At 44.2% G+C, this 12,706-nt stretch overlaps 1 long non-coding RNA gene and 2 pseudogenes across 1 annotated transcript; 2 read left to right on the forward strand and 1 right to left on the reverse strand.

Moving 5' to 3' along the window:
• The first annotated feature begins 2,808 nt into the window (after positions 1–2,808).
• On the forward strand, positions 2,809–5,357 carry LOC136483055 (cytochrome P450 716A1-like; annotated as a pseudogene).
• Positions 5,358–8,033: 2,676 nt separating this feature from the next.
• The window catches only part of LOC136481057 (disease resistance protein RGA5-like), a 42,335-nt pseudogene continuing 37,662 nt past the window's right edge, over positions 8,034–12,706 (forward strand).
• Positions 10,314–11,890, reverse strand: LOC136483056 (uncharacterized). Its single transcript, XR_010765295.1, has 3 exons — positions 11,700–11,890; positions 11,129–11,184; positions 10,314–10,681 (listed from the first exon to the last, which is right to left on the reverse strand). It is a non-coding gene; the product is annotated as an uncharacterized lncRNA (long non-coding RNA).

The raw sequence follows: 12,706 nt of genomic DNA on the forward strand, positions 1-12,706 counted from the left end.
TACCGTAGGGAGAGGAGAAGCAGTGTTGATAGCCTGATATTGCTAGCAACTAAGGCAGCGAAGGGTTGCTCACCTGCACCAGACTACTGACACATGGATGCCGCCTGTGCTGTGGCGCCTACGCCGCATCCACGCCACCACCCACTAGGTCCTCCACACCCACCTGCAGGTTCGCGTCGCCCATCCCGCCGCGGAGCCGGCAGCGGCCCGCGCCCTCGTACGCGGCGCCGTCCGTCGCAGAGCCGGAAGCCACGCCCGCGCCGTCCGTCGCGGCGGCGCCTGCCACAGCGCCGCCTAGAGGCCCGAGCCCAGAGCACAGAGGCCCGAGCCACCTCGGAAGGCGAGGACCGAGGAAGAGCCAGATCTGGGGGGAGGACAGGAGAAGAGAAGCCCGGGCGGCGCATGGGACTGGGGGACTGGGGAGAGGATAAGGATGGGGAAATTTCCCCTTGCGCGCCTTGTGCGCTTGCCAGCCGCGCGCTTTTCTTTTCGCCTCTGCCTCTGCTGCGTGGGCCGATACTTTTCCAAAAGCGCGCGAGTTCTATTTTTCGGCCTTGCATGCAACGCCCCTGACGGTGCCTGACCCTTTCCCTTCGGTATATGGCGAACGTAGGGGAAGAGTCAGCGTTTCTGACGGAAGGTTGGGGACCGAGGGGAGTACTCCGTACCGACGGGAAAGAACTGAGCTGGGGTAGGTGTTAGATAAGGCTGGGGATAGAAGAAAAGAAAGAAAAGAAAAATAAGGTGGGTATTATGGTCATTTGATATTTTTATCCACCAGGAGAAGCAGTTTTGCTAAACGGTTAAAAAAAATGGATTCAACTTCACTGGTTGACCTGCTTTTTGATCCATGTCGTCCTCAACCTTGTTGGAGTTAAAGATGGAGGATCCCAAGCATCGTGTTCGTATGGTTGTTTCTCTAAAGGAATTCCTCTTATGGTTGTTCCTGTAAAGGAATTCCTCTTATGGTTGTTCGAAAGACTCAATCGGAGACTTGTTGTAAATTCAGGAACTATCTCAAAATGAAATCTTGAATTGCTACTGAAATCTTTCATAGTAAATAAGTTCTTTAAGAAGATTGCATCATGAGATTTGATAATAGTATCAACTTTGACTAGGAAATAAGTTCTCAAAGAATGGTGCGCAGTGTGGAATCGAGTGGTGGCTATGGTTAACCTAGTCTCATGATACCGTACCATGTAGGAGAAATAGAATTGGATAAATGATTTACATTGAACCTCTCGAGCAGTATATGTAGAGTTCACCCGAATTAGAAATGATATTACGAGTATGACATTACAAGCGGTATATGTAGAGTGCAACAGTCCTCCAATCTTTGAAATGATATTACGAGTATGGCACAAAGTTGCACCGTATCAAGAACGACGTAGATGAATCTCGTAAAATACACTAGATGACGATGTTGAACCAATCATGGCAAGAGATTAGGTTTTGGCGAAGCCAACAAAAAAATTATATAAGCACAACTACAAAAGAGTACAAGTGATTGTCTCTCTGTCACAAACGTACTTGACCCTCTAGGACCCACTAATTCTTGCTCTATATAAGAATCTAATCGAATAGAACTATATAGCTTAATCCTCCCGAGCGCTCACAATTCCTCCTTATAAGCCTTCGAGAGGAGCCCCCATGACCCATGTGTTAGCTTGGTTGATGCCTATGGCCACTACGCCTTGTTTATATAGTCCCCTACAAGATTTTCATACATACAAGCAAGTAGGAGTACTACTCCTACTAGAAGTCCTACTCCTAGTAGGATTCTATGCTCAAGTCCTAATAGAAATAGAAGTCCTAATATCATACCTCTCTTAAGTCCTATTACAAGTAGGATTTGAGTCACCATACAACAGTCGACCATTGCTATTTAAGGTTAACAGTAATTAATCAGTTTTACTCTCCAAGCAGCTGCTTTTGAATCACAGAGTGAAGCTGATTTGCATAGAAGTTTCACCAGAAAAAAGTATTTTTAAAAGATGAACACAGTCTAAAACTACGTGGCCTAAGAAAAGAAAATTGCTATGCATCACTGAATTATGTATGGATAATTGTCATACATCACTCTGTGATTCAGCAAAACTCATGTTATGCCCCATTCAATTTTAATCTTTTAGTTGTGCTTAAAGATTTGTACGCTTTGAAGGTAAAAAAATGCTTGTGATGAAGCTCCCTGATCTGCTCTCGACTTGTTGGCATTACAAGTAGTTACACCGACATGGAACTAATTAACTCGTGCTGATTCCGTCTTTCAGAATTCATTCAATTTTGTGATAGTCCTCGTCCATTCAGGATACAGGAAAGTAGTTCTATAAGCATGAAAAACGTGGAGAGCAATACTTGTCTAGTTGTCTGCACGGGATTGTGACTACTTGTCCTTGGTACCCTAGCTTCCGCCCCATATCGATTTTAACATACCTCAACATCACTCTTCTGTGAACCGAGTTCATGGCACGTCTTCACCAGCATTTTCAGACGATGAACCATCCTGTTCTTTTCTTTTGTACATACGTACGTTTCTTGCCACACATTCTTGTGGTCACAACGTGTCACTGCATCCATTTTGGATAATAAAAGTAGAGAAGAACAAACCACCACACACGTAGACATGGCAATTTTGTTAGTTGCACCCTGAAACACAGATTCTTATCAACATATATACCCTTTTAGTAGCACGGAGAACTGAAAATTGCAGTCTCCCTCCGAGTCATAATCACATGTTTTTCATGTGTTCAAGTTAACACAGTAGCAAAACTCATCGACCTCGTGCATATGGGGCATGGTCTATTTCAATAGTACATGCTTTTCCTACTCATTTGGGATGACATGAATGTCAAAACTAAATGTGGAAAAACAAGATATATATGGATTAATCTCCACTTTACACAGCACTATATATCTACACAAGCAGACTTTTAAGTATCCAACGCCGCTAACTAACCCCCAAGTTTCATCGTGCTCCCTGCAACCCTCTCCCAGCATACTTCCAATGGCTTTCATCGTGCTCCTTGCAGCTGCAGCAGCGATAGCCTTTCTCCTCCACTTCGTCACGAAAAACCACAGGTCTTGCTCAACCTACAATCTCCCTCCCGGCAACCTCGGCATCCCGGTCATCGGCCAGACCTTCTCCCTCCTCCATGCTCTACGCACCAACACAGACGACCAGTGGTTCCGGACGCAGATAAAGAGATATGGTCCGGTGTCCAAGATGTCCGTGCTGGGCTCGCCGACAGTGCTGCTCGCTGGGACGGCGGCCAACCATTTCATATTCACCAACGAGGGCCTCATCCTCACGCAGACGCGTGCGCTTCGCTCCCTCCTCTGGCGCTCCATTCTGACGCTCACCGGCGACGAGCTGAAGCAGGTGCGTAGTGCACTGCAGGGGTACTACCTGAGGCCTGAGATGGTCAGAAGGTACGTGGGGAAGATGGACGGCGAGGTCAGAAGGCAGCTGAAGCTCAACTGGGTTGGTCGCAACACTGTCAACGTAAGGACAAAATGATTGACACTTGGATATTTTTTTTCATTTGTATAGTGAATTCTGTTTACAGTGTAAGATATATACTCCCTCGCGCGTGGTCCCTCCAATTATAAATTATGTGTTTCTATTTAATTTTGTTCTATGTCAAACATTCTGAGCTTTGACCAACAGTAATTAAAATTCTAAATAGATATACAACTTACGGTTGATGCTACTATATTCATCATGGAAAGTAATTAGTTTTCATAGTACATAATTGTCTCCATCAAGTTCTATATTTTTGTAGACATTGTTAGTCAAAGATTAACCTTGTAGACGGTATTGGTACCATATATAGCCCACTCACAACAACTAAATTCGCTACTTATAAGGCTTTATTACAAAAACAACTATAAGGTTAAGACGTGAAATGTGTGTTTTTGATGACCTTGTAGGTCCTGCCGCTGGCAAGGAGTCTTACGCTTGGGGTCATCTGATCTGTTGTCTTTGGCGAAGAAGCATCCGCCATAGTAGATGCCCTTCCTACCGACTTCCAGTTGCTAGGTGATGCAATCTTGTCATTTCCAGTGAACATAACCTTCACCAGATTCGGCAAGGGCATGAGATCCAGTGCTAATATTAGGGAAACCATCGTAATGTTTGCCAAGAAGAGGGAGGAGTCATTGTTGGACGAACGATGTACTATTTCCACCACTGACTTTGTCACCTACATGCTCGTTCTGCGCTCCAAGGGTACCACCTCAGCTCTAATCACCTTCATGATGCGCCACCTCGCAAATGAGCCAGACGTCCTTGCTAAAATCACTGAAGGTGTGTGTTAGACTGTAGTGTCCACCAGTGCCTACACTTTTGAATCTACATGGTCTCACCTTTCATTCAAAGTGATCATATTTTAACATCATATACGTGATAGCAGAGCAAGATGAGATCGAAAATAAAAATGGAACAGATGGTGCTCTAACTTGGGAAGATGTTTCAAGCATGAAGAACACATGGAGGGTGGCATTGGAGACACTGCGGACAGTGCCTCCAGTATTTGGGAGCTTCCGAACGGCTACCAAGGACAACGAATATCAGGGCTATCACATCCCCAAAGGCTGGAAAGTAGGCATCTTTTTGTGCACGTATTTTCACCAACTCGCTTATTTTTCATTGTCAGAATAATTGGCTTTTGTTTCACAACATGGCAGGTCTTCGCAGCCCAAAGCATTAGACATATGGATTCCAGGTTCTTCACTGAACCCACCAAGTTTGACCCATCTCGCTTTGAGAAGCGCTCATCAATCCCACCATACAGCTTCTTGCCGTTTGGGGGAGGGCCAAGAATGTGCCCTGGAACTGAGTTTTCTAGGGTAGAAACAATGGTGGCCATGCACTATCTAGTGACACAGTTCAGGTGGAAGTTGTGCTTCAAAGATGAAGCCTACAAGAAGGATCCGAAGCCTACGCCTGTTTTTGGATGTCCAGTGGAATTGGAGTTAAGAGAACCCCCTACAATGACTTATGATGCTTGAAATAATGCTTTATACGCCCATTCATGGTTGTGGCTGTGGTCAAACCATTGTCCACCAAAACTAGGCCTAATAAGAGTGCAAGGATATGTTTTGTGGGTGCTTAGTTTTCATCTGCAGATGTATATACACCGAAGGAGTAGATATAGGTGTCACTTGTAAATAGTTTAGGTTTCTATGTTGTGATTGTAATGCCATCAGCATAATTTTAACCTGATCAAAACTTATTCACCAGCTTTATTGGAGTAAACCATCCTTATTAACTTTGATTTCTTATATTACAATTAAATAGAATTAAATGGAGGTTAGTGGCTTCAACCGGCAGGGATCTTTATTTTCCCACTTTTGTATATGAATTATTATTACAATTAAATAGAGGTTGCTATCTAATATTACTTGTGCATCATATATATCTCATTGCCATCATATTGCTCAAAAGATTCGATATATGAATACATCTTAATTAGAAAACATATATACATGCTTTAATAGGTAGAGACCAAGTCATTACAAACCAAAGTACCAAAAAATGAGTGGAGCACACCCACTACTGCTGGTTACCACGTGCCGTGACATAGTTCGTTTGGCGAACATCCCTAGTTGGGTAACAAGCACAACATTAATGTATATCAACGCATGAATTAGTGCACTCTCTTTTGTTTCATAAGAATGAGCACATGTCCACCAAATATTGAACAAATCTAGAGGTATTGCAAATGGGCAAGGACCTAAAGCAAAATGTAAGTGCCATGTACTCCATGTGATGTGGGCATTGAACCTGCATAGTACCAGCGGTACCTGAGTTCTTCCATGACTTGAGTTAGAATTGCATGGAAGCTACAAGCAGCGTAAGTCGAATCATGATACGGAACTGGCCTATAAGTGGTATCAACAAATAGATTATGAGCACTATGAATGGAAAAATCACGGGAAATTTATGTGCACCTGGTGAGGCCTCCCCGGATTAAAAAAGTTGCTATTTGGACCAATTTATGATTTTTCAATGATTTCTAGGAAACGATTTGTAGAGGTGTCTATTGTCGGTAGCCACCTTTAGAAATCCTGTTATGCTAGGTGTTGGTAAGGAACCGTGCTAATCTAGAACAAGCGCTGGAAGTGTTCGGGTAGATAGTTCGCTCTATTCTAGCAGATCGTCCGAGAACCATGGACCATTCCCAGACACCCTCAGACTGTTATCTTCCACTAGTGTTCTAGGAGACCGTCTAGCGCTTCTGGTCTGACCGTCCACAAGAGCATGGACAGCGTGAACAGTGCCCATGAATCACCAAATCCACAATATCTCTAGTTCTCATCCACTATAGCTCATCAAACCTTTGCACAAGTGAAGCATCCTCTACAAGATCCCCAATATCTCCTAGTTCAATCCATAGCTAAAAAATAGATCAGGCTAAGCCTAAGTTTGAATCAAAGGAGAGAAAACAAGTTTGGAGCAAAAAATTGGAAGCTTGCCCCTGAAACAAGTTGGAGAAGCACATGGGCAACGAACGGCCTCCTGGTAAGCACGAGCACATGGTGGGAGCAGTGAATTCGACTTTTGGCATGGTGTGACCAGATGGGGATAAGAAAAGGAACCCCATCGGTTGATGTCGGTCCTTTATCGTAGTTTTTTGCCGGACCATTCGGCAGATCCTGCCGAATCGTCCATGATAGCACTAGGCCTGAGGAATCTTCTACTGAAAACCCTAGGCACCGTTGGACTGTCTGGCCATGCTCACCAGACCGTCCGCGAGAACCTGATCCTTCCCAAATACATGTTTAAACACTCTCAACCCGTAATCAAATATGTTGCCAAGCAAATGTTAATGAACCTTGTGGTTCAACCTTATCTGCACCCTTTTGTCCATGTTACAAACCCTCCCCTTGTATATGTTTTTTGTCTCCCATCGGTCATGATCTTTTTGAGGTGGGTATCAATAGTGTGCGTGGTTACAAGTCTTGGTGCCACGTTGAAACCCGGACTCCATGTATGGACTGCAGCCATGAATAGCAACCTAAGCATAGCAGCATGTCTTGCATTAACTTAGTCATGCCTTTTTGCAAACTTTACAAATCTCTATTTATTACATCTATTGTATCCACTAAATAATTATGTTGGAATATAATAAGTCCTCTAAGTACAATCGCAGCCACATTACTATCGTTAAGCTGTTATAGGTGTCGAAAGAATTGGCGCCCGCTTGAGCCAAGCTTGAGTGAAGTCAAAGGCTTAGAAGTGCAAGGGATGGGCGTCCCCCGAAAATTTCTATTACTCTAATAAAGCGGCTATACAAGAGTTTAACATAGAAATCGAGATAAGTAACTTAAGTTGAGTTGATGACCGGAATTTCTAACTTGTTAATTATTTTCTTATCGCAACTTGTAAATTTCTTAATTAATTGTCATGTGATTTTTGTGTTATACAATTCTTGATGGTTGAATCATTGCGTTCCTCTATGACGATCCCACGGTTTAGCTGAGCTAATGGAGATAGTGGGTGACGACTCCAGGGAGTCGTCCCATGACCCTCGAGTTAGTGCTATGTCAGTCGAGAGGACTAACACACAGTACTAGCTCGACGGCTGGAGTGACGTCCTCACAATTGAATTATAAGATGATGCACCAACAAAACAATGTAGCATTTTATGAATACTTGGATAGCTTTGCATTAAGAGGTTAAAAGTTAGTGAGATAACATGGCTATTAGTTGAAGATGATGTGGATAGCTTTTATGCTGAGATAGAACATATAGTGAGAATTAACTTTATAAGAGATATTTAGATACCTTATTAAAAAAAAGTGAAACTGAAAATGTATTTTCTTGTGTTTGAGAAGCCGATTGATATCTTATGACGAATTTAGGGACCACACATGTATTTTTCTTTTAAAGTAAACTCTCGGCGTGGCTATCGTCCGGACGTCTGAACGCTCGCGCCTACCACGGTTGCTGCGCATGTTGCTGTGGCTGCCCTACCTGCAGCACCTGCCCGCGCCTACTGTCGATGTGCGCTCGCCTTCTACTGCGACGCATGGCCACCTGCTGCTGCTTCTCATGCTGCCCACTTGCTGCTACACCTGCACGCGCCTGTGCTACCGTGCCTGCTGCTGCGTATGCATGTGGGTACCGCCCCGGCCTGCTTCGCTTTCCGTGCACACTCGGGGACCGCCTACGCCCGCGGGACCGCCTCCGCCTACGCTCGGTTCCCGCGTCTACTAATGAAAACACTTGCAACATGAAGCACTTGCTGCAACATATGTCTGAAACAGGTGAAACATTTGAAACAAACACTTGAACACATATGCAACATTCAGATAATACACTTGCAACATACGTCTGAAACAACAGAAACATTAGAAACATACACTTACAACATACGTGTCTAGCCATTGCAACATATACAACACCGTATCTACTTTTGCAACATCTAGATAAAACACATACAACAACCAGATGAAACATATGAAACATACATCTGAAACGCATGAAACATAGAGCTCGACATCGGCACAGAGCTCGATGCCACGAAGTGGCACGGAGGTCGTTGGTGCAGAGCTTAACGGCGGCACAGACCATGGCAGTGGCCTCGGTAGGCGAATGGAGCGTTTCTGCGGTGGGAGACACGGTGGAGGCGGTGAATCCACGCGGGCAAGTGGAGTGGGCGGGCCGCATGTGGCATGGGCAGGGGCGTGCGGCATGCAGCACAGGTGGGGTCCGTCCGGACAGACGGATGCCCGATAGGGAGCATTGCCGAAATACTATTGAAAAGAAGGAAGAACGATGTTAGCTTTTTTGTAAAAAAAGAAAAAAAATCAACTACCAGCAGCTCTCTGACTTCCGCCATGACTTTCTGCTTCGACTCAGCCGCATCGTCCCTTCATTTTTTTCCATTTAGTTTAGGCCACATGTTTCAGTCATGTCCCCTTCTATCGCTCTCGTCGATTCACCCCTCGATCGCCACGGCACCATCCATCCAATCCCGTCGAGTACTCCAGCCTTGGTCCTGCACACCGGTGCCAAGTCAGCATCAGCCACTTCGAATCGAGCCAGCGACAAAAGTTGCCACTCCTTTGGACCAGCGGCCACCGGTGAGTAGAGTACCATTCAACTCTGACGCCTTTGCTCCCTGCAAGTGCAATGCATCCACAGTACCTACACCGTTCCACACAAAAACAACAACTTTATTCAGCGCGCCTTCCCAATCTCAAGGACTGTTCCATGGATGTGGTGATGGGCCCTCCAAATCGTCAAGCTTGGCAATCTCCTCGTCAGCGAGTACAAGCTACAAAAGGGGTGAAGGGGGAGATCATGTTCCTCCAGCCTGAGCTCCAGAGCATGAAGACTGAAGAGTGCCCTAGAGGAGACAACCAAGGCTTCGTCCGACGAGCTTAACGTTTAGGACAAGATCTGTGCTAGCTTTGTGCGAGAGCTATCCTTCGAGAACATTACTGCCACATTCATGGTGCACGGCACGGGTAGTGAACAGTCCAAGCCACTTGGCTTCAAAGCGTTCATCACCAGGAGTGTTGATCTGTGGACAAGGTTCAAATATTCGTTGTAGGATTGCTACATATCTAAGGGACATCAAGAGGCGTGTCATAGAGGTTTCCGAGCGGCGTGAGAGGTACAAGATCAAGATGGATGGTGGTGTGGCAAAGCTTGCTAGTACTGAATATTGATCCTCATTTATTGGTTCACTACTAGAAGGTAATAGAGCATGTTGGCATTGATGACAAAAGAGATGAGCTAATCAAGATGCTGACAGGAGGGAACAAGTGTCCAAGCGGCAAGGCAAGATAATTTTCATAGTAGGATTTGGTGGGCACCACCCTAGCCAAGTTTTTCCGTGATGGCCAGGACCATCAGGAAAAGCACCGAAAACTGTCAGGAAAGGTCATCCGTGACGGCTACCGTCAGGGATGACCCGTCGGGAAACAAATGACAGGGAATAGTTCCTGACGGTCTTAACCGTCAGGAAAGATCTACCATGTCGGTTGGGAAGCTTCCCATCAAGGATAGTTCCTGACGGCTACTGCACCATCAGGGATAGTTTGAACTTTCCCCGTCGGCCGCTAACCTGTCAGGAAAATTCCGAACTTTCACTGTCAGCCAATAAACCGTCAGGGATACTTGCATTTCCGCGTCGGTTGCCAAACATCTTTCCTGACGGTAAACTATCATCAGGGAACATCTTTTCATTCAATTTTATTTTCCTGAAATACAGATTCTTTAACCATTAAAACCACAGCAAGTAATTAACAATTAAAAACAATATTACAGCAAGTAGTAGAACCATTCATCCACACTGAAGTAATATATATTATATTCAATAATCTTAGAACATCATTCAAGTTGTTCATAAATACAAAGATATAGTGCCTCCTAGTTACCCTTCTAGTTAGGTACCTAACAGGCAGCACAAGTTACAAGTGCTAACTCCTAACAAGTAGCACAAGTTAAAAGTTCTAACTCCTAACAGGCACTTTTGATGGCATATGTACCTCCCAACAGAACTACAGGTAGCTAGCTTCTATTTGCAAAATAAAGTAAGCAGACCCAAGTTGCAATGCTAATTCATGCCTCTAACATATGTAGGAAATAGAAGTTTATCCATTACTACTTCCTACAAGCACTTCGACAGTGATACACAGTAGCTGCTACATCATTCATCTCCATATCCTACATTCAACATAAGATAAAAATAACAATTCATGAGAGATCATGTCATAATGCTTATGGAAAACTGATCGGTATTGGTAGATGAAAAAACTGAAAAAACTGTTTTCAGGCATAACTTGTGCTGAGTTACTCATGAGTTAGTAATGTGTTTTCCCAGTAAAGTTTTTTACAAGCAAAAAACATGTACTAAATGTGTTGTCTACCAAAAGCTCGCTACAGTTAGAAATAACAGAGCTCAAAGTTCACAAAACAAGGAATTATCTCAAGTAGTTAATTGGACTTCACATATAGCTCTGCAACATTTAACTCTGCAGCAGACCTTGTTTCAATGAAGCACCTTAGCGTACATAACAACAGTAATAACTAGACAAGTCAAGTGAACATTCTTAAGTAGTAGAAGAATTCCAAAAAAGTATGGATTGGGCATCAAGGAAAATTAGGACTCACATTCTGCAACTGCTTTCATTAGGCACTAAGGTCCTGTCCACTGTTTTCCACAGCACCTTAAACATAGTTAAGACAAAAATAATTCAGATCCCAAATAAATTAGTTGCATATTTGCTAATCACAACCCAATCCCACATGAGATACATACACAAAAGATACATAGCACTGAGTCCAGATTAGGATAGAACTAAGACTTAAACATTAGTACAATAATTTTCAAAAAAAAGGAAGAAGCATTTTTTAGAAATCCTCGTCTTCATAACAGTCTTCACCATAGGATTCTGCATCAGCTTCTTTAGCTAATTTATAATACTTTTGGATTATGGAAGGTTCATTGCAAGAAATGCTTATCACTAAATAGTAACTCCCAGTTCAATAGACCAACTAAACAACCAGTAGTGACAAGCTGTTTATCACACACCAGCAGTTCACAGAATGTTTTCTCTAATTCAAATTGTGTAATGCTAAAGTAAGTATTGAACAGCTAAAAGTCTCAAATTTTTAATGAGGGGAAGAATGCCTTCACAGTTATCAGTTACATAAGGCAATATATTACAGAGGAAAAACCTACCAGCTATTCAAAATGTGTATAATTTAAGATTAGGCTGGAAGTAGATGTCAGCTCCACTTGGACAAATATGAGGTCGATGGTTGGAGCTCAAACAAATGAGTCAGGAGTATGCTTCCCCTTTCCCACCTTCTGTACAAGTACCACAGTTTGCTTCAGATAGTCAGATTAATACTATCACAGTTTGCTTCAGATAGTCATGGTGCATGCAGTGTGCAACCTGAAATTGTTGAAATGGTTACACAGTACAGAAGAAAAATCAGGGGGAGAACTAACCAACTAGATCTTCACTGGACAATCAGTAGCTCAAATTCGAGGTCGTCAATGGACGCTTGAGAAAATATCTCTCAGACCATGGTTCACCTCTCCCACTTGTGTACATATACAGCACAATTTGCTTCAGGCCTAAAAAAACGAAGTTCTCCACAAGCAATTGGGGTGACAGTGTTGCAAGTACCTGGAATCACGGAGCAGGGAGATGAACTTGGATTGGTGATGCAACTTCATATCTGTGAGGTTGAAAGCAGCCACCTTCACAGCCGAACACATACAGGCAAAACGAATTTGCTTCAGTTAAAAAAAAAAGAAGAAGAAATTTTCACTTTCAGCATAAGAACAGAATTGGTGGTACCTGGGTGGCAGCGGCAGACGAGGATTGGTGACTGGATGTGTAGAAGACGATGAGATGGATCTTTGTGCTGCCTCTGCACTTCGGTGGAGAACAGCAACAGTGGTGTGTGGTTTTGGAGGTACCAGCTCGGGATTTTGGGGGCGGCGGGGCTGGGATCCAGGGGCGGGGCGGGGGTGACGGGTCTGGTGGCTGGTTGCGTGGGTGGCGGGCAGCGACGCTGGGTGTGGCGAGGTCCAAGGCGGCGGGCTGGATGGCGCGGCGTGTGTGGCGGATAGAGGAGGAGGAGAAAAGGATTTGGGGGAAATAGGTCGAGCGGTCACGGACGGGAAGGCGGCGTGTCGTAGCGAAAAAATTTCCTCTTCCCGCGCGCCCTTGCTTG

This window comes from Miscanthus floridulus, chromosome 9 (assembly GCF_019320115.1).
Source record: "Miscanthus floridulus cultivar M001 chromosome 9, ASM1932011v1, whole genome shotgun sequence".
In the NCBI taxonomy this organism is placed as follows: Eukaryota; Viridiplantae; Streptophyta; class Magnoliopsida; order Poales; family Poaceae; genus Miscanthus; species Miscanthus floridulus.